Source organism: Ambystoma mexicanum, chromosome 5q (genome assembly GCF_040938575.1).
Source record: "Ambystoma mexicanum isolate Mex_15411 chromosome 5q, UKY_AmexF1_1, whole genome shotgun sequence".
NCBI lineage: Eukaryota > Metazoa > Chordata > Amphibia > Caudata > Ambystomatidae > Ambystoma > Ambystoma mexicanum.
Window position 1 is genome coordinate 1,350,282,315 of NC_090933.1, and position 21,065 is coordinate 1,350,303,379.

General features: G+C 45.9%; 1 protein-coding gene across 6 annotated transcripts in view; it reads right to left on the reverse strand.

Annotated features, from left to right (window-relative positions):
- Positions 1–21,065, reverse strand: part of LOC138498132 (lymphocyte antigen 6E-like) — a 1,052,795-nt gene that overhangs the window by 929,947 nt on the left and 101,783 nt on the right. The window contains exons 5-6 of one of the 6 annotated variants that reach the window (XR_011278707.1): positions 5,662–5,754; positions 4,999–5,472 (exon numbers count right to left, since the gene is read on the reverse strand). The exons of 4 other annotated variants lie outside the window; for them this stretch is intronic. The gene's annotated coding sequence lies outside the window, so the exon portion shown is untranslated. Of the gene's footprint in view, positions 1–4,998; positions 5,473–5,661; positions 5,755–21,065 lie in introns of those variants that run through there. One more of the 6 variants, XR_011278706.1, reaches the window with a different exon arrangement.

A 21,065-nucleotide genomic window follows, 5' to 3' on the forward strand; every position in this document is an offset into this window, starting at 1 on the left:
TTGATTTTTTCCTGCATTCTTCGACCGGGAATCCTTGCAACAGTAAAAGACACCTAACGGAGATCAGCTCAAACTTGCAACCCCTGGGAATTGAGGACTGTGACTTTTGGTTGGGAAAAGCAATGCCGGACAATCTTCCTTTGTTTTGCCTAGTCTCGGGGTGATTCGGAGTACTGGGGGTAAGTTACAGGGTTTCTAACCTACCCCTATACTCCTATTATAAGTCAATGGGCTTATAAAAAAGCTTATTTCTAACACTTTTGGCTTTGCCATTGCGTGCTTGCGCAAGACATCTGACTGTTGGCGCTACTTTTGGGCATTAATCTCACTTGAACCCTAACCCTAAGAAATCTTCACTGGACCCCAGAGACCCAACCTGCGAATTTTCCTACTTCTGTGGACCTGTAACCTAACTATTGGGCACAAGAACCCAGGCAATTTAGGGCTGGACAATTGTAGTTAGGGATCATCTATGTGGACCATAAGTGCATAATACTTGTCTAACCTTTCCTTTGCAGGAGTTTCTGATATGTATTGTGCCCTATTAGAAATGAAGGTATATATGCATTTAGTTTGATAGTGTTGTATGATACGTCTACCTGCTTGTAGTCATTTTTCTATAGTGTGTTTTGGCCATAAATAAATAACTGTATTTTTATACATCCTCTCTAAGTATAATCTGTGATTCCCATTGTGTGACCTCATCGTGGACCCTTTCCGGCTCACTCCCTCTGAAGAACTTAGCCTAGACTACCTGTCACTGCTACCTAAACTGGTTTGGCTCCAGCTTCCCAGAGTTGTTCCTGTCACAATATAGGTTGGCCTTATATACACCTATATACCAGGCCAGAGTATAGAAAATCATTCCTAACAGATACCCATCGAGACAACTCTAGATGAATGTACCCTCGAAATGACGATAACCTGCAGGAGGAATTCCCAGAAGGAATATGAGAAAGAGCTATGCAAATGACTGATGACATTATAAGAAAGTGTGCACGACGACCTGAGATATTGACCAAAGACAATGTATGTATCCTAAAGAAATTAATGACGAAGTAAAGAACCAAGTGAACTCTCAACTGTAAAAGAAAGAGATTACATGTGCACAAAGTGCTGCAGAAAACAAAAGTTCATTGAATGTACATACGCTGAAACGCAAGGTAGATCAAGTCATCATAGAAGCTAGCTATGAGTAGTGAATAGAATGCAGGCGAACCTGTCATTGTACAGGAACTGGACATTGCTATCATGAATTAAGTAAACCAGAAACCATGAAGGGAGCGTGGGAAACTATGTCGCAGCAGAATAATAGGCTTGTGGAGTTGCGTGCAGAGGCTGCCTGGCTTGAAGACAAAATCCTAGAAATCGAGGTCAGCTATCTACTCTGAAGAAGAAAAAGTGTGCGGACGATGAATCTTCTCAAGTTAAGGTGCAAGAAAGAACACAATGGATGTCATGATGCCTACCCCCGGAGCACCAGGCCAGGCCCAGCACCCCCGGGAGCAGGCATCACGCCCCCGGGTAAAAGCCCAGCGGCCCTTTATAGGGGCTCTTTGGACTCTGTCGTGGCGCCGTTGGCGCCAGGCTCATAAAGGGAAGTGTTTGGTGCACTTACCTGAAGCAGACCATGCTGCACACTCACCTGATGCAGACCATGCTGCATGAAGAACCAAGCCAAATGAGGCTTAGGAGGGACTATTTTTCTGAAGGAACTTTTGTTACTTGGGTGGGGCTGTGGAAGAATACTCACCTGGAACTTCTTCCAAGGCTATTTAAGCCACACCCGGACAGCCACACGTGCTTCGCGTTGTTCTGCATCCCAGCAGCTGCACGCTTACAGTGTCTGCTCCTGCACCTGGACTCCAGCCTCGCCCGCCTCGAACCTGGAACACCTGTAAGGGAATAAGAGAAGAGAAAGGTGAAAACCAAGAACTATTTCAACCTTCTTACCTGCATCTGGAATCTTCACGCCAGCATTCCTGAAGGAAGACTTCCATTTAAAAGAACCGCGTTGCTCGCTGCAGCGCCGCGCTTCACTCACCTGTTCCCGTGACGCCGCCCGGCTCCATCGCGGCTCTCAGTGCCGGTCACCACATCTCTGCACCGCACCTAAGGGAGAGAAGAAGAGACAAAAGGTGAGCAAGGGAACACAATAGGAAGGCCGGATTTTCAGCCATTTTACTTACCGGCTATTCTTGGTGAGCCATTCCACATCTCGGGTCGGCGCCACATCTCTGGCAGGTACCGCACCCCGGCTCCTATGGGGAAAAGACAAAAGACATTACTGGGGAATTATAAAGACATTTAGAGGGGTCGCCCTCATCACTGACTCACCTGATTTTACCCCAGCAATTTAACCCCTCAACGCATCGCCTTTGTTCTGCACGTGAAATAAAGGACAGAAAAAGAGAACATAAAAGGAGGCACACACTTGAACTTTTGCATCTTCATACTTACGGCGTATCGCTCAGTAAAGTCAAGTGGATTTGCCAGCGCCATTCTGAAAACCAGTGAAGTAACTGGACGAACGCGCGCCCCTGCACCAGAAGCAGGATGGAGAGTTCATCCTTCCAAACCATAAGGTGAGCTTAAACCGGGAGTTTTGGAGGAAGTCAGAGGAGAACAAAGCGGGTAAGGGGGGAGCAAGCACATTATTCAGCAGACAGTTAATCCCCTTTCTCATCTGCAGAAGGATATTCCTACGGGCCAGACAAGCAAGATTTGGGGGTCCTGTTCAATCGGTGGTCCGAATTCTACGCATCACGCTTGAAGAGGCCACAGCAACCCAGACCAGACCAGCGCCTCCCTGGGAGACAGGTGAGCGTTACAATGGATCCCAAGTTTTAATTAATTCAGAGCATTTAAAAGCTGCAAAATGGATCACATTGTGGTCTCCTGTCATGTGACCCAAGAATGGAAATAGAGCTTTAACTTGGAATTCCAGACATGATAGCGATTGCCCCCACACCCGTGCATTCTCAAAGATGAGAATACACTACAAGGGTAAGTACAAAGACAATTTCATGGCAGAAGGCATGGGTGTTGAGAGATGCTAGGAAAATTGGGTTGTGAGGCAGCTTCATGTCCCATCTCCCTGCACATAGGTCTGGGCTTACATGCTGCTAAATGAACCAAATGTTCCAGACATGGCACAGGTGTGCCAACCAATTATGTTAGTCTGTATAACGAAGGACGTATAGCTTTTAAGACCAATGCGAAACTGTGTATCTAGTTTCTGAAAAGTCACGTTTTTAAAGGTGTCCACCTGATACCGGATAGCCAATAACAATCCTACCTCCTATAGAAGTCTATATGTAGATGGTTCCCTTAATCAATCCCGACCCTTGATAGGTTTTTCGCTATTGCCACATAGGATGACATCACTCTGACGCATTAATAAATATAAGAATGGTATTTTTTGTGGAGATCATTGCAAGACTGAGTGTACGTACGCCTGTTGATTATTTGTTGTAACTTCCCTGATTTAGATATTTGTTAATAAAACAGTACCTTGCCATATTTTTGAGTTTGTCCAGCTATTTGGACACAGAATTATTCTGGAGTAATCCCATGCATTACCATATACACGTTTTAAAGGTCCATAAACTCACGTGGTAGCAGAGCGGATGGTTTCAGATCCAAACGAGTTTGTCTCCAGAGTTTTAGACGATCAGGCATCCTCTGCCATTAGCTGGAAGATCGTGGAGTTTTCTGTGGAAGTCGGCTGATATAAATAAACTTGCAAGAAGAATCTAGACAGTGGGCATGTCCCTCTTTGAAAAAATTCCTGCTCAGTTTCCACGGGTGCTCCGCGGACAGGAGGCGAAGTGGTCGGATTGGAGGAAGAGTCGATAGAGAAGGCCTCGAGCTGATTAACGGATGTAAGTAGAATAAGGGAAATGGCAATATAAAAGGGTGGGATTGTGATTTTTTGGAGTAATGGAAAATGTTGGTGAGATAAAGGAATGCCTAAGTAATCCTATTTCAAGGGAGATAGAAGACGACGTCTCAAATTCCAATCAGAATATTAAGAGAGAGGATACACACAGTCAAGACTGTTATAGGTGATATCTTAAACCCTGTATAGGGTAATAACATTGAGGGCATTGGAAGTATACCTCTTATTATAAACTGTTATAAAAGAATGGAAGGTGATCATAGGGGTTATTAATGTGCAGTGTGTTATTATTTTAAGTATTTTTTGTTGTTGTGAAGTTTTGAAAAGTAATAGGCTGTGAAGGCTAGAAGTGATGTTGTTTGAAGTTAAGGTGTAGTAAAAGATTGGCGCCAATCAGGAGACAGAAAAGAGGACTGAGTGGCGATTGATGGTGCTTGCTCAGATTTGTTGTTTTGAGATTAAAAGTGGTGGTCGATTAGATAGAGATATTAATGATCCGGTAAGTATCGACAGTCAATTGCGACTTGTCATTATGGAGGACACCCTTCTTATGCACCTTTGTAAAACACTATTAGCACATGTGCCCAAACTCAAACATTACAGTGCGGAATAGGTAAAAGGGTACAGCTGATAAAATGTGCATGCCATGGCCGCAAGGGGGATCATTGTCAAAAGCAGTATTACAACATATGACCACGTATGTGTACGCTGCATACACAGGGAATAAATTAGAGAAAAGATTGGCAGTTTTAGAACTTTGGAAAATGTATCAAGAGGAGAAAGAGGACCTGTCACCGGAGGAGTGGATGCTTAATCAGCATAAAGAGGAAGGCATTCAGCCTGCAGCTCCTCGTACATTGCCCAAAAGGAAAAGCACAGATACAGACGAGATAGGGGTTTAACCTTTAAAGGAATTGAAAGCAATGGCTGGGTGTAGTAACCCTTTTTTTGAAACAAAATGGTGGCGTCCTGCCACATACATTTACGTCAGTTTGCATTATAATTTCCTGCAAATGTTATCTCATTTGTCATGCTGGATATCAGAGACACTGTATACTCGTGATTGTATGAGATGTAAATACAGAGGGAACCCCACGTTTGATTTTTAGCTTATTTATTTGGCTAAGGTCAAAACGAAGAGGTAGAATAAGGGTACAGTTTCCCTTAATAATTGGTGCTTTTTACAAAACAACACTTGCCTCTAGGTTGGCAAACATGTTCGAAATGGAGTGAAACAAAAAGCAAATTATAGACATAGTTCACAAACCTATTGTGCATAGTCATAACATTGTTAGTGCATGAGCATCAGAACAAGACAGTTATTTCAGTAGTTATGCTCAAGACGATACATAGGTGTGAGCCATGGACTGAAGTTAGGTTTTCACATAAAACATCCTGGTAGTTATTTCCAAGCTGTATTGGTTTATTTTGAGGGAGGTAACCAAGTCTTTGGCCTACGTCTGGATGTTTATCAAGTGGTGTGAGGGGACCGACAAGTCTCAGCCAGAGGAGGTGTGGTCCCGTGACGTTTCGGCGGGAAGCGCCTTCTTCAAGGGAAAAACCCAGTCTCCCTGCATGGGGGAATCAGATGGAAAGGGATTTATTGTAAATCCGGCATTATTGTGTTGTTGTAAAAACACAACAGGATATTTAGCATGGCATATAAACAAAAACAAATAGATTTAATTGAGGTTAAAATGCCCCCCGGCAGGTTTAAAATGAATACCCAGGCTTGTGGCTTGTGCTATCCAGTGACTGACCTGAATGTGTTAAAAATGGGATTCAGCTTCCATTGGCGTGGATTTGAGAAGGTTGGCCTGGGACAGAGTTTTAAGGCAAACACTGTTCTGTGCCTGAATAATAGAGGGAGACAGAAAGAGTGGACATGCATGTAATAAGCGTCGTTCAAATGTGTAGTAACCCAACATATGAACCCCCCGCTTACAGTACTGATGACAGTCCAGAAGAGAGCAAAATGAAGATGCCTCTAAGTCCATGCTAGATAAGGAAGACAGAGGCAAGAGATTGAATATATCGACAGACATAGACCGAGAAATCAAAAGGTGGAAAGGAGAATAGGATAGGGCTGATGAGATAACGCTCGTACAGAACAAATAGATGGGAGGGCAGATATTACACAAGTTAGATGGGAAAAGCATTGAGGAAGTTAGGCAGAGAGAAGACAAAGACGAGCAAGAAAAGATGGGCAGGGAATGAGAAAAGAGATGGAGGGAGGATGAACAAGGAAGAAAAAGCAGGGAAAGACGATATATAGAGAAGAACAAGAGAAAGATGAAAAGTAGGCAGAGAAACAAAGGAAGTACAACATTAGAAAGAAAGAGATAGAAGAAAGGGACAGGAGAGAAAGGAAGAGCGAGGAAGTAGAGGCAAAGCAGCAGAGAAGAAGAACACAGACAGGAAGTGAGAAGGGAAGAACAAAGGCAAGAAGAAGAGAGGGTAAGAAGGGATGCAAGAAAACTAAGGGAAGTGGATGAACAAATAAAACAGAATAGAAGGCAGCAAGGTCTGGATGCCAGTCTCATTCTTAAGAAACGAATGAGGCCAAGGGAGGAAATACAATGGGATAGAATAACAGAAATTCCCCGATAAAACAAAGTACTGCGACCCCTGAGATCTCCCTAGCTATCCCTGTGGTCTCCCTTGCTACCCATTAGATTGAGGCTCATGACATATGGCCAGCAGCTGTTTCTGGAGTGGCTAGTTTTCTGATAGCTATAGCTGGTAAGATATCTCAGTGGGTTGAGCGCTGGCTGCTGAAATGTGTGCATGATCTGCAGGTTGCAGGTTCGACTCCCAGAAAGGTCAACTCAGCCCTTCACCCTGCTGAGGTTGATACACGAGTACCAACCCAGGTTGGGTGATATTGTATGTATATTTGTTCTATATGAAGCACTTAAGCGTAAGTGCTATATAATAACACATCATTAAGGTTTGACCTTGGACATCTGCTTGCATTCAAAGTGATTTGGTAATATGGGCCTATACGCACTGATATTAACGATACATATGGTGATCTATTCTTGAATGAAATATATATCACTTAACAGTGATATCGTAACCATATGTTCATAGTGTACTTAGAAACAATGCTATGTGATTCCACATCCTGTTTTGTCGAGGGGTGGAAGTTGTGTTGGATTGCTTCCTTTGAAATGCCTTCGGGGTGGGGCCAAATAGCATCACTTCCTGTGATGTCATCAGATATCAAGGGCTATCTTGAGCTACAGGAGTCCTCTTTTTAGGGGCTGTGTGGGTGAGGACAGTGAAGCACAAAACCTACGATTCCCACAAAACAGCTTCCTTCTCTTTCTGCTCAGAGTGAGTAACTATGGATGCCCCGTCACCGCAAGAAGAAATTTCATTCTTCTTCTCTTTGTTCCATTAGGCTAGCATTAATACGTCGGCACGAGAAGGGTCACAATAGTAATTAAGACCGCACGGGAAGGCTCCCGCATATGATACGTTGAAAAGAGAGACTGTGGGAAAATTATAACCGGTAAGCCTAAAAATAAGAGAGGACGTGTGAACGTGATGTTTTTGTGTGACTTCTCTAAAATTCTAAATTCATACGTGCATTTATTTCTGCACAGTATGAAAAGGTTGGAGGCGATACAGACAACATTGCCAGTGTCTTTGTCATATCTAAGGGAAACAAGGGACTCCACAGTCAGCACGTGAAGTGAAGCTAGTGCCATTGTGGCAGACCATGATGTAAGGAATCCGTAGTAGGTGAGTGCTCATTAAGTGCCCTATATTTTTAAGTTTGATGATTGATTTCAGAAACTTATATGTAAGATATGGATGTATTCCTCTCATAGGCAGCACTTATTCACAAGCAGTAAAGGCAATGGAAATTGTGCATGACGTAATAACAATAGATAAACGACACATTTGAAGGTACGATTGGTGTACCAGAGAGATTTAGATGAGATTTTTTTATTTATATATATTTTTTTGTAAAAAGACTATGACATGCAAAATGTTGGAAAATTGCGTGCTAGTGGCAAATAATGAGACCACGAAGAAATACATCCCTCTGCTTATACTGGAAATAGAGATGAAGTTGATATAGATTTGATGTATGATTTGCTTTGTTTAAAGTTACAAAACCGTGTTTTTTAGACCAAATGTTTGTTTTCTTTTTTAGAATATTGCAACTATGGCTGTTAACACGTGACGATACACGTGCAAACCAGAGAATATATAACAAAGATTAAATGCCCTGAAGACAGCACCAGCAAGATATACAACGTGGATTGATTAATGTGTATATTCTTTTGATTGTGATTCAATCTGGTCCTAGAAACACATTTATAAGTGTTGGCACAGTCTCTTGCCCGTATAAATTAGGAGGGGCAACAATAACAACAGTGGTGGCCAAGATAGACACACACCTGAGAGTGAGGCATAGAAAGGGTTCGAAGTGTTATTCTTTGTTTCAGGTGGACAATGTCTATACACATAGATATGTGTTTCAGAATGTGTTCTGATTGTAATGTTGAGCCTTTTTAAGAGAAAATATGTGTTATGTGTAATGTGTTTTTTTGATAAAAATTTAAATATGTATATTTTTGATAATTACATGGTTATTCGCCCGTTTTTCTGGTTAGGGGGTGAACATGGCAAAGAGCATATGCATCTATAATTACTCACTCTGAGCAGAAAGGGAAGGAAGCTGTTTTGTGGGAATCCATCAGATGTCAAGGGTCATGTGATGTCACTTCCGCTATCCCTAGTATTTTGGTGAAATGACGTCCCTGAAAGGAAAGATATGATGCAACAAATATTGCAGAAAGGATTGATAAAATATATCAGAAAATAAGGCAGAACAGTGAGTATGGAACTCGAGGGAGTGGCAGTCAATTCCCGGTACCTAAATCACGGGATGAGGAGGAAAACAGGTTTAGTGATGAGCACGGAGCACTGTCTTTGAGTAGATTAAATTTAGACGGGAAAGAGGAGAATGATAGTCACACCAGATGAAGAAAGAGTCCGGTCGTGAGACTGAGGGAGAGGGTGTGTGCATCCCCCCTGGGAAGTCAACAGATGGCTAAAGAGTTAAGATTGTCAGATCTGGAAAACCCTAAGGAAAAAACACCAGATCCTGTACCATATCCTGAGCTGCCCCAAAGAAAATCATGCAGTGAGAGAGGGGAATCTCCACCTTATGTGAATAGGTTAAGTTCATTACCAGCCCGAAGAAGAATAGGTACAATCACCCCTGCCAAAGGTAAATGAACAGTGGGGTCCGATTATGGGATGGGGTTCTCAAACTTCCCATTGCTAGAGAAGGGGCAACATGATCACAGTATATGCCGTGGTCTCAGATGGATAAGGATAACTTAAAATGCAAGCTCCCTAGTTTGATTTTGGTGGCTGGGAAGTGAATATACGAATTAGAGAAAATGACGGGAGGAAATACGCTGGCCATAGGAGACGTAAAAGGTCTACTGCAGCTATTCTTGGGGAAGAGAGCTGATGACATTTGGAGATGAGCGGGATATGCAGCTGTGGCAGCACAAAATACAGTGCATGACAGAGCACCATGTAATAATTGCAGGGCAGATGTTTGGAGGTCTCTCAGGGTACACCATCATGATACATCAGATACGGGTGCAATTATGCCACGTAAAATGAAGGAAGATGAAGGCCCTATTGCTTATATTCAGGGTTTTCAAGAGAGATGTCAGCTTGAAACGCGTGAACCATGGGAAAAAACTGTGGCGCTATTCTATCATATTTTGTGTCAGGGATTGCCAGAACTGGTACAGGGACAAATCAAAAAAATAAGTGGGGATGGAAGCGAAGCCGTGGGCTGAGATACAATTAACCATTGTGCATCATTGTCAGTCATTACAAGAGAAGAATAAAAAGAAAGATGAGAGTAGAAAGATTGAGGAAGCCAAGCCAAGCATACATTTTCTTCTGCTTATCATCCACAAGCAAACATGATATGAGAGAAACTCAAGGGTCTCCTCAAGGAGAGAATAGCCAAGATCAAATTAACTCTGAAGAAGGGATGGCTATGTTGCCTACCCCTAGCCTCATATGCCCTTTGAAATCAGCCAGGTTCTGACCACCATCTTACTCCCCATGAATTAGTGACAGGGTGTCGCATGAGAATGCCTCTTACACCTTCATATAGAGTCAGGAGTGATGCCCAGAGTGTAGTGAAGGCTCTAGGTGATGTAATGCATGATTATTTGACATGTATGACTACCAGTGTTTTTTCATTGCAGATCAAATCAAGCATCAGAGGGTGGGGTCAAGGAACACGGAAGAGGACAGTTCAGTGATCAACCCAAGTGAATTATTGCCACTGCCAAAGTTATATGTTGGTGACTTAATCCTCATTAAAAACTTCACCAGAAAATGGCACGAGCCTAGGTTTCATGGTACCTTTAGTGTTGATGAAGTCTCCCCTTCTGCAGTTAAGGTATCAGGAAGACGAGCTTGGCTGAATTTAGGAGATTTCAAGATCTACAAAGGTGAGACCCTGCCTTCAGCATTTACTGACCAAGAAGCAAGACAAGAGGAAGAATTTCTGCGTGTGCAGACACGATCGATGACCAAGAAGAAGGACAATAAAATAGCGAGTGGTTAGCACACATTTCTTTTGGACTGGAATTCAATGGACACTCCTTAAATATTTTAGCAGGAAGTGCATGGACTTGCCAAGAATTCCAGAGGCTAAAAACATACTTTTTAGACATTCGTTGAGAGAATAAAAATTGCATCAGTACTGTGCCGAAACATCAGTTCCTGATTAGAAATTGGAGAAGAGATAAATGCCCAGATTCCTTTTTAGGAGAATACCTGTTTCAATGATAAATATATGACATCTGTCGACAGTGACACAAATCGGCTCGCAGTTGCTATCTTTGTGTTTATACTTCAGTCCTACCCTTCCCTTGTTAGGAGAGATGCCAATATTCATACCTTTCCACATGACCGCAAAAATGTCCCTGTAATAAGGGGACTCTTGTTAGCAATAATTGACTAGATTGTGCAGCTACAAATGTGTGATTGAATATTTGCATTAAAAATGATTTGTGAATAAGATAATGTGGTTATAGAGAGAGCACAAGTTCAACAACTATTGGGTTGGAACACCAAATGTTTTTCCAGACTTCTATGCTTGATATACATATCCATACGTATTCTCTTTTTCTTTCTGTAACTTACATTTCAAAGTCTTTATTATCCTAATGGTCCTATTGAAAAAATTATTCCTATGATTTTCCCTAGCATGAGTACAAATGAGGATAATTCCTTGGACATTTATGGGCATGCAAGGTGACATACGAGGGGTGCAGAAAAAGATAACCAGGGGACAAATACCTATCTTGATAATGCAGCTCACCTGGGGAATAATAGGTGGCACCAGCACATGAAAAGTGTGGGGGAGAGAGAATCTGATGAGAAATGCTATGTCTGCACTCTCATCCCCTACGCCATGAATACAGTAAAAACCTTCATTTCAAAGGAGATGCCAGCGGACAATGCAAAATGCCTCAGTCATCTAGCAGCATGTACTACCAGAGGACAATTTAATGGGAACTGGGCAACCTTGTGATGAAGCTCAAGATAACCGTTTCCATACCAGGATGATTACATCAAGACAACACAAATGGAGAAAGAGACTGGATGGACAGACAGGATGCTCTTGTACCCTGCTGCAGGACAAGACAAGGTGATTGTTGAAAACATTAAAAGAATAAACTGTTCTGAAATGACAGAGAAGACTGGAATGCCTGGATGCTGGGAACATTCACAGCTGCTGATGTATGGACGAGTGAGTACAAACTAAGGATGGGAAGATGGAATGATGTCCTGTGCAGCTCATCTGCTGAAGAAGGTCAGCAGTGCAAGGAGTGCATAGGGTGAATGATGAATGTCTGAAGTCTTGGCCCAAGTACTCCAAATTGCTGACATGGGTGGAAGATGAAGCAGGTCCAGTGTATGTAGACCCACTGATTAATGCAACAATGTGCTTCCAAAGCAAAGGAAATAACTAAGTTGGACATAATAAATGGTGCAAAACCATAATTGACATTCCAGTAATGAGAAGAGGGACGGCTGTCCTAATTGATACGTATTGGGCCTGCTGATCTAGAACATATTTGAAACTGCCCAGGAATTGGGGTGGAGTGTGTTCCTTGATGTATATTTATGTTCCAGTATTGGTGATTCCACAAAGCTACCTGAAGATTGAAGAATTTCCAAGGGTGGACGATAAACTGAGAAGAAAAAGCTCAATAGAAATCCAGCATATGAAGAGATCGAATTATTTACTAACGGCTTATCAGAACATTCCTGACAAACACAAATTGTTCAGCAGAACTGCAGTGATGTTCACATCTATGTTCATGCCTGGAATCCAAACAGCAGTGAATGCCAAGAGGCTACAGATCACCAGGTGGGAGCTGCTTCAAACAATCAATACCACCATAAAAGTACTTAACGCCATAAAAGGAGAGTTGAGGGCCATAAGGTTGATGACCGTCCAATTTAGATATATGTAAACAGGTAATCTAAACTAAACCCTCAGACATCTTCTTTTTATTCTCTTATGAAATTCGCGATTTCTTATAGTTGCCATCTGCGCCCGAATATGGTTGACGCCGTCTGGTGCGCGTAGTAAATTACTCAAAATCAAATCAAGAATAGATGTGTTATTGACATGATTACAGTAATGGAAGGTGGTGTTTGCGCAAAGATCAGGCCATCATGTTGTACATTCATATCATCTCATGACTGAGAGAACTAGACCTTTGACGCAGGCTGTATCTATGTTGATAGATCTACACGTGAAAATGGTGGATGAGTCAGAGTCCATTGCAGATGAAAGTTGGTTTGCGCTCCTGTTCTCATGGATTTCTTATTGATTGGCAAAATTATTCAAGTTCCATGGAGCAATATTGGTGATAATCATGTTTGTATTCTGAGTAATCAGAATAATATTTGCACAATGTAAGAAAACGGCAGAGAAAGCAGTGGGAATGAAGATCATGATTGATGCAAAGGATTAACCAGAAGACAAGGTGCTGACCGATGATTCCATCAGAAGCTACATAAAGGCTAGTATTGTGGCACCCGAAGGAACAAAATTTGGGTATCGAGGGATCATAAGAACTAAGTGGGACATTGGGTCTACTGTACCCCGAATGGACAATGCAGCTACATGACCTGGAATGTGGATGAACACGTTAAAATAGCAGGCACCCTGAGATGGGTGCCGAAGATGTGGACACCCAAAGACACATTTCTTCAATAGAAAATACCAAGGAGCAGAAAACTTGAGGAGGTGGTCAAGGACTCAACCAGAGGGGGGAATGTAGGTGAGCAGCTGTATACCTCTGCTGGAGATCCCGCCCCTACCTCCTCTGTATTGGAGACATGAGAAGGTACCTTGCCTGACACCAGCTATCGTACCGATACCGCAGTGAGTCTTTGGAAGGAGATACCCATTGAGACAACCCTATGAAATGTACCCTCGAAGTAACGGCAACCTGCAGGAGGAACTCCCTGAAGGAATATGAGAAAGATCTACGCAAATGACTGATGACGTCATAAGAAAGTGTGCACGACGTCCTGAGATATTGACCAAAGACAATGGCCCTCATTACGACCCTTGCGGAAAGCGACTGACCGGAGCGCCACAGCGTAAATAGCGTTTCCGCCATTGTACGAAGGAGCAAAGTGCGGCCCATTCCGACCCATCGGGCACGAGCACCACGCCACGGCGGAAGTGCAAAGTCCGCGATGGCGGAAATGACCCCAAAACGGCCCACACCGCCGCCGTACGGCGCCCTAGGTGCAATACCGCCACCCCTCTTAGCGGTCACCGCAGTGTGCGCCTACCGGAAAGTACGGTGACCGGAAATATACGGAAACGGAAGTTAAAACATGGGCCCGGAACGGGAAACATCCCGGCGTACACCTATAAAAACACCAAAACCACACAACCACTAAAATCACTACCCTGAAACACACCCCAACCCGTCAACCACCCTAGCGAAACCAAGAAAAATGGGAAAAGTAGCGAAGAAAGCGTGCGACCGCAAGCGGCAGGTCCACTTCTCCCGTGAGGAACTCACCGTGCTAACAGAGACCCTCCAGGAGAATGCTGCCGTCGTCTTCTCCACGCAAATGACCAGGACGGCACTTGCAAACAAGAAGGCCATATGGGCTCTGGTGGCACAGCGGGTAAGTGCGGTGGGGACCGCACCCCGCACCCCACAGCAATGCCGCAAGCGATGGGACGACCTGCGGATACGCGTCCGCAGCATACTCTCTGCCAACCGCAACATTGCCACAGCCACCGGGGGAGGTCCTGAATCACCCATCAAGTTGACCCCCTGGGAAGAAATCTGTGCCTCCACCATCGGAATGGAGAGCATAGAGGGAGTCGGAGGGATGGAGAAAGGAGTGCAGACATCCGAAGATTCAGGTAGGTGGGCCAGATAAAACAATGCCAAATCCACAAAGTACATCCATGTGAAGTACCATGTGTCCACATAGTGCAACAGAAACACATGTCCAGGAGAACGTCCACACACACCGGCCTGATAGCGCACTTTAAAAATCACAATAAATACATAAATAATTAAAAACCCCTAATACACGCACTACACGTGCAGCAGGCACACCCTAACTGCAGGCTGCCAAACAACTGCACCCTCACTCCACACACTAATCAAAGCACCTCCAAGACCCCGACCCAAATCACCCTCAGGTACCACCCCAATGCATGTGATACAATGCCATTCCAATTCCCACTGACCCATCAATAACCCTCGCCCTCCTTTACTCCACCACAGGGTCCGATCCAAACGACGAGCTACAGGACACCCCTACCAGCACACCTGCAAAGAGGGCCAAGACCAACGGCCAGAGACCCTCCACCTCAGCTGCACGCATCAAGACACGGCAGCAGCACAAATCAGGTGGCAGCACAGAGGAGGGAACATCAACAGGCACCCCAGCAGCCAGCATGGCCACAACACCACCACCACAGGTCCCCCCAATGGATGCCACAGAAGGCACTGCCTCTGGTGGCAGCAGCACCATAGGTGACACCCCATTGATGGCAGCATGCTCCGACACAGAAGACGGGGATGTCGAGGTCAGATCCATCCATGACCTGTCCCAATCCCCCTGTCTGTCCCATCCCGTACAACATGAGGATACCACGCAGGTGCAGCCACAAGACGACGACTGGCCATCCCCCACAAGCCCTGTGGCAAGGCAACATGAGGACAACAGCCCCTCTGTGACACCACCGCAAATGGCCATGGCCCAGCAGAGGCAACAGTCCCTCGACAAGTTAATCGTCCAACAGCAGCAAATGGCCACACTCCTCAAGGGCCATGCCGATGAATGTGGGGGCACCAAGGCAGACATAGAAACATCAACAGAGACACTTAGGGCAGAAATGGAGAGAGGTACAGAGACGCTAAGGGCACAAATTGAGAGTAGCACCGAGAGCCTGAGGGGGGAACTGCATGCGACGTCCAAAGACGTATGTGCCGAACTTGCCGCAGTGCGCCGTGTGCTCACTGAGCTCTCGCAAACCCTTAGGGACATGCATGGACGTGAGCAGGCAGACACATCATCCGTTGCAAGTTCCGTCCAGGGCAGCCCCCAACGTAGATCTGGAAGGAACCTGCGCTCCACAGGCAGGGGTGCCCCTGATACCCGCAGAGGGGGCATGCAATAGCGACAGCCCACTGACAATGAGCATCTTTGGACACTGGTGTTCGGGGGGGAGGTAGGAGGGTGGAGGGGGTGTGTTGGGCTCACTTGGGTGGCGGGTCGATAGGGTGTTCCACATGATATCACATATGCCATAAACAATGCACGATCAAACAATGAGATGTGTGGACATTGATCTTTGTGTACTAGGCCATCATAGGCGTACAGTCCATATTGTGCATGTCCCAGACACACGCAGTGCCACGAGTCCCGTGTCCATGTATCAGCCACCAGGCGTGAGTGCTAGAAGCATACATCAATGAGATGCTGACGAATGTCACGGCCCTCCGGTGCCTCGCAGACTCCATGAGGTGCTGCCACATCCCCACCCTCATCATGACCATCATCAGGTGCTTGCAGTTCTGCGTCAGGGGGCATGGGCACATTTCTACGTACGCACATGTTGTGTAGCATGACACATGCCATCACCATCTTTGCAACCTTCTCATGGCGGTACAGGAGTGCCCCGCCAGACCTGCTGAGGCACCGGAAACGGGTCTTCAGTAGGCCGAATGCCTGTTCAATGACTACACGGGTACGTGAGTGGGCATGGTTGTAGTCCTCCTCATGCTGGTCCCGTGGGTTCCGGACTGGTGTGAGGAGCCATCTCTTCAGTGGATATCCAGCATCACCTGTATGTGGACGAGAAACGTATGATGTGGAATGCCATTGATACGTACGCACACCCCCCCCCCCCTTCCTGGCAGGTCATTGCCAATTCACATACCCCACATCATCATGCATGTAATGAGACTCACCGAGTAGCCAGGATCTGTTCCCTGCGTGTCGCTCCATGTAGCGTGGTATTGTAGAGTTCCTCAAGACCATAGAATCATGGGTTGATCCAGGGAATCGGGCACAACAATGTGTAATGATCCTGTTGGAGTCACACACCATCTGTACATTCAGGGAATGAAATTGTTTTCGGTTGCGGTACTGGGCCTCCATGGCATGTGGGACGACCAATTCAACATGGGTGCAGTCGATGGCACCAATGCAACCCGGTATGCCGGCAAGTGCATGGAATCCCACTTTTGTGTTGGTTATTTCCTGCTCCGAGCGTGGTAGAGAGATGTAGTCGTCTGCGTGCTTCAGGAGGGCATCGAGCACTTGCAATAGTGTCCGTGAGAACAGTGGCTGAGAAATGCCATGCAACTGTCCGACTGTGTGCTGGTAGGTGCCTGTGGCCAGGAAGTGGAGTACAGACACCACCTTCAGTAGGGGTGGGATGGCGGTTGGGCTATCTATCATGCTGACAAGGTCAGCCTGTGTCATGTCCACAATGGCGGCTATGGTGTCCCGGTCCAGACGGTAGAGGGTGTGGATCTGCTCATCAGTGAGGTTGAACGGATGTGCTCGGAGGCGTTGAATTGCGGGCTGCCTGCGTGGTGGTAGTGGCTGTGCTGGTGGGCCTTGCTGGCCCTGCCTTGGCCTCCTCCTCCTCCTGCGTCTCCTCCGTGCGGCGGGTTGTAGTTGGTGTTCGTCTACTTCTTGGAGTCGGAGCACTTGCAGTGCTATCAGGTCCCCCAGGGCCAACATCGCGAGTCCTGCCGGTAGCATTTCGGTGTGGTTGTGGGAGGAGACTGGCTGTGCAATTTATGTGTTTACAGGCTGTATGGCCTCCACCTGTGGTGATTGATTCCACCTGTGCAAACTGCTCTCCCCTTTGGCCGTGCACGTCCCGCGCACAACGCTGCAATTCGGGGAATTGTATCTTGCTATTGCAATCATGTATTTGTACCCGATGGCCGTGTAAGATTGGTTGATATGTTCATTCTGCTGTGGTCCCATTGTTTCACATACTATCTGTGCAGTCGCAAACAGACTTGTGAGGGGTCAGTGGGACGTAGTACTCGAGTAACGGTGGGCCCTCATGCATCACTGTACCGAGTTGCAACGACGGGCGGGGCGTCCCATTCGTGGGTGAAGGCAGTTGCCATTTTCACACACAGCCGCACTCGATGGAATAATTAGTGATTTCAAACGGCCACAGATGCCTTTTCGACGTGATGTTGCAAATGAGGAATTCGAAGGGCGGCGCTTTCGGTTTCCAGCTAGCGGCGAGGAGATGCCCACAGGTCTGACTGCAAATGTAACGTTCTATTGTTCTATGTCCTTGAGACAGGGCCCATGGCGAGGGAGCAATGATTGATATGAATAGTTTGGGATGCGCAATAGCTACGTGGGCGATGAGGCCGTCCGTTCCCAAATACATGTTACTTCACAACACTGGAATTACGGGCTGGGGCACTGTGGATTTAGCAGGCTGCATAACGCACAGACTCAATGGATGTTTCTAATGTTATGTGAGTAATTATTCAGGCATTTTGATCCCGGGATGAGGGAATGATGGATGGATGCATGGGCAGGTGATTTGATACAGAGTTTGCCATGTACAGGGCTTCTTGGGATCTATCCGCCTCCCCTACGCTATGTGATGCAGGGCTGCCATAGTGGGACCTTCGTCCATCTGGCCTTGTTAAGCCCTCCCTGTCTCGAGGCGCCCTCAGACACTCGTTTGTGATGGTGTTTGCACCTCGATATTGATGGTTATGAGTCGCAAGTGGTTTTGGGGTGGTGATGTTCCTTTGGAGTGGGCTAGCATGCATATGGCTGTGGATTTCGTGTGATCATTGAAGTGAGTTGTTGGTATGTAGTTCTGATGGCCATTCTGTTCTTTTTCTTTTCTTTTGGTTGACAGGTATCTCCTCCCCTTTTGCCACTGCCATCTGTATGCCACTCCTGCAGATGGATTTTACTCCCGTCACCTGCTGCTTCGTGTTAATCAGTGGAGCAGCATTACGATCTTATGGGACGATCGCCAATGGCCCACATGCCCTTACGCAGTACTGGTGGCTCGGAGCAACATTTCGGCCTTTCAGCTGGACTAGTGCCTCCCCATTGGGACGGCCCTGCGGTTCTGTGCGCTTCCATGTTGCCTTTTCGTACGTGAATGTGGCTCTGTGTACCATGGGGGAACAGGGCGACACACAGGTAGTGGCTGGTCATTTCTTGCGGAAGCAGCCCACAATGGTGATTCGTGTTTTGGAGTTCATGGCCTGATGGCTGTATGTGCTTGGTGATTTTGATGTGCATTAAATTTCTATTCTGATTTGGCCCGTGTAGCGTTTTTCTTTGCAAGTGATGTGGCATATGCCTATTTGGGGGGCGATGTATTGTGAGGAGATCTGCATTGGGTTCCAGCTTCGGGGTTTAGTTGCGTGGTACTGTGCTGTGCGCGTTTGCCTACGGAGCCCAGTGAGGTCAGGGATGGGGGCTGCCAATATGCCAGTTTGAATGTTGTCATGCTCAGGGGCGGGGGATTGGGTTTTGTGTAACAGATGCCGGTCAGCCAGGTGGACTGGTTGAATGATGTTGTTTTCGGAATATTGCTGGTCACAGGTGCCTGTGTTTGCGTGCGTTTCTTGGTGGGGGACTGTGGTCATGTCCATTGGGATGGCTTCTGTATTCGTGCCATCTGTGCCCTGCAGCTCCCATTGGCCCCTCTTGTGTTTCTTTTGTTCGTTGGCATGCATGGGTGACTTGTACATTTCAATGGTTGCATTGTGGCTTCAGTGCACCTACGGGGAGTTGTACTTTGTGCGCAGGGAGCGGTGTACAGGCACTCAGTGGGGCCGTTTACGGTTGATTCGCGATGCCGTACTTCTCGCCATGGCGGAATGGGACATTCCGCCATGCCTGATGGCGTTAGGTACATGTCCGCTAGGGTCGGAATTGGCGTACCGTTGCACCATGGTGGTGTTTGCGGTTTGGCATGGCGCGCGCGCGCGTGCTTGGTGCAGTTAGCGTTGGCGTTCACTACGGTGTCGCTAATGGCTTCGTACTTTGCGGTGACGGGTCATAGTCGCACCGAGCGCTATTCGATGGCGGTATTGCATTTCCGCCATCGTTTTTCGATTTCCGCAAGGGTCGTAATGAGGGCCAATGTATGTATCCTAAAGAAATTAATGACGAAGTAAAGAACTGAGTGAACTCTCAACTGTAAAAGAAGAAGATTACATGTGCACAAAGTGCTGCAGAAAACAAAAGTTCAATGAATGTACAGACGCTGAAAGGCAAGGTAGATCAAGTCACCATAGAAGCTATCGAATATGTAAATCAGAGGGTAACCAAATGCCCGGTGCCAAAGCAGACAGATCAGCAGGGGAGAAGAAGAGCGAAGGCAGAAGTAAAGAGGAAGGTCTTGAGCTGTTTCGGGAACCGGAGATGGTTCTTATCATGAAAAAGGTAAGCCAGAAACCATGAAGGGAGAGCGGAAATCTATGTCACCACTATGTCGCCTGATACTAGGCTTGTGGAGTTGCTTGGCGAGACTGTTTGGCCTGAAGTCAAGATCTTAGAAATTGAGGTCAGCCATCTACTCTGAAGAAGAACGAGTGTGCGGACGATGAATCTACCCACGTTAAGGTGCAAAAAAGAACACAGTGGGTGCCAAGTTTTAATTCATTAAGGGCATTTAAAAGCTGTAAAATGGACCAGATTGTGGTCTCCTGTCACATGAGCCAAGGATGGAAATAGAACTTGAACTTGGAGTTCCAGACACGATAGCGAGTACCCTCACTCCCATGCATTCTGAAAGACAAGAATACTTTGCAAGGCCAAGAACAAAAACAATTTCATGGCAGAAGGCATAGGTGATGAGAGATGCTAGGCTAATTGGGTGGTGAGGTAGCTTCATGTCCTATCTCACTGCACCTGGGCTGGGCTTACTTGCTGCTAAATTAACCGAATGTTCCAGACATATCACAGGCATGCCAACCAATTGTATTAGTCCATATAACAAAGGACCTTATAGCTTGTAAGAGCAATGAGAAACTGTGCATCTAATGTTTCTGAAATGAAATGTTTGTAGAGGTAGGCATAAGTTGTCCACCTGATACCGGGCAGCCAATAACAATCATTGCTCCTATAGAAGTCTATATGTATCTGTTTCCTTTAACCAATCCCGACTCTTGATAGGTTTTTCCCTATTCCCACGTAGGATGACGTCACTCTGACGCATTAATCAGTATAAGAGTAATTTTTTTTGTGGAGATCATTGAGAGACTGAGCGTACGTCTGTTGATGTTCGTTGTAACCTACCTGTTTTAGATATTTCTTAATAAATCAGTATCTTGACATATTCTTGAGTTTGTCTGGTTATTAGAATTATTCTGGTGTTATCCCATCCATTACCATATGCACGTTCCTAAGGGCCATAAGCTCAGGCCATTGCCAGGTCGAGTTCTGTATGCCAGGTTACAACAACTGAATAAGACTATCGGATACACCTGGACAAGCCAGGGTGCAGCCATCATGAGCCATGCACAGGGCTCAAACGCTGTCAGTAGGGGAAGAGGAGTTGGCGGGCTTCCGTATCTGTAGC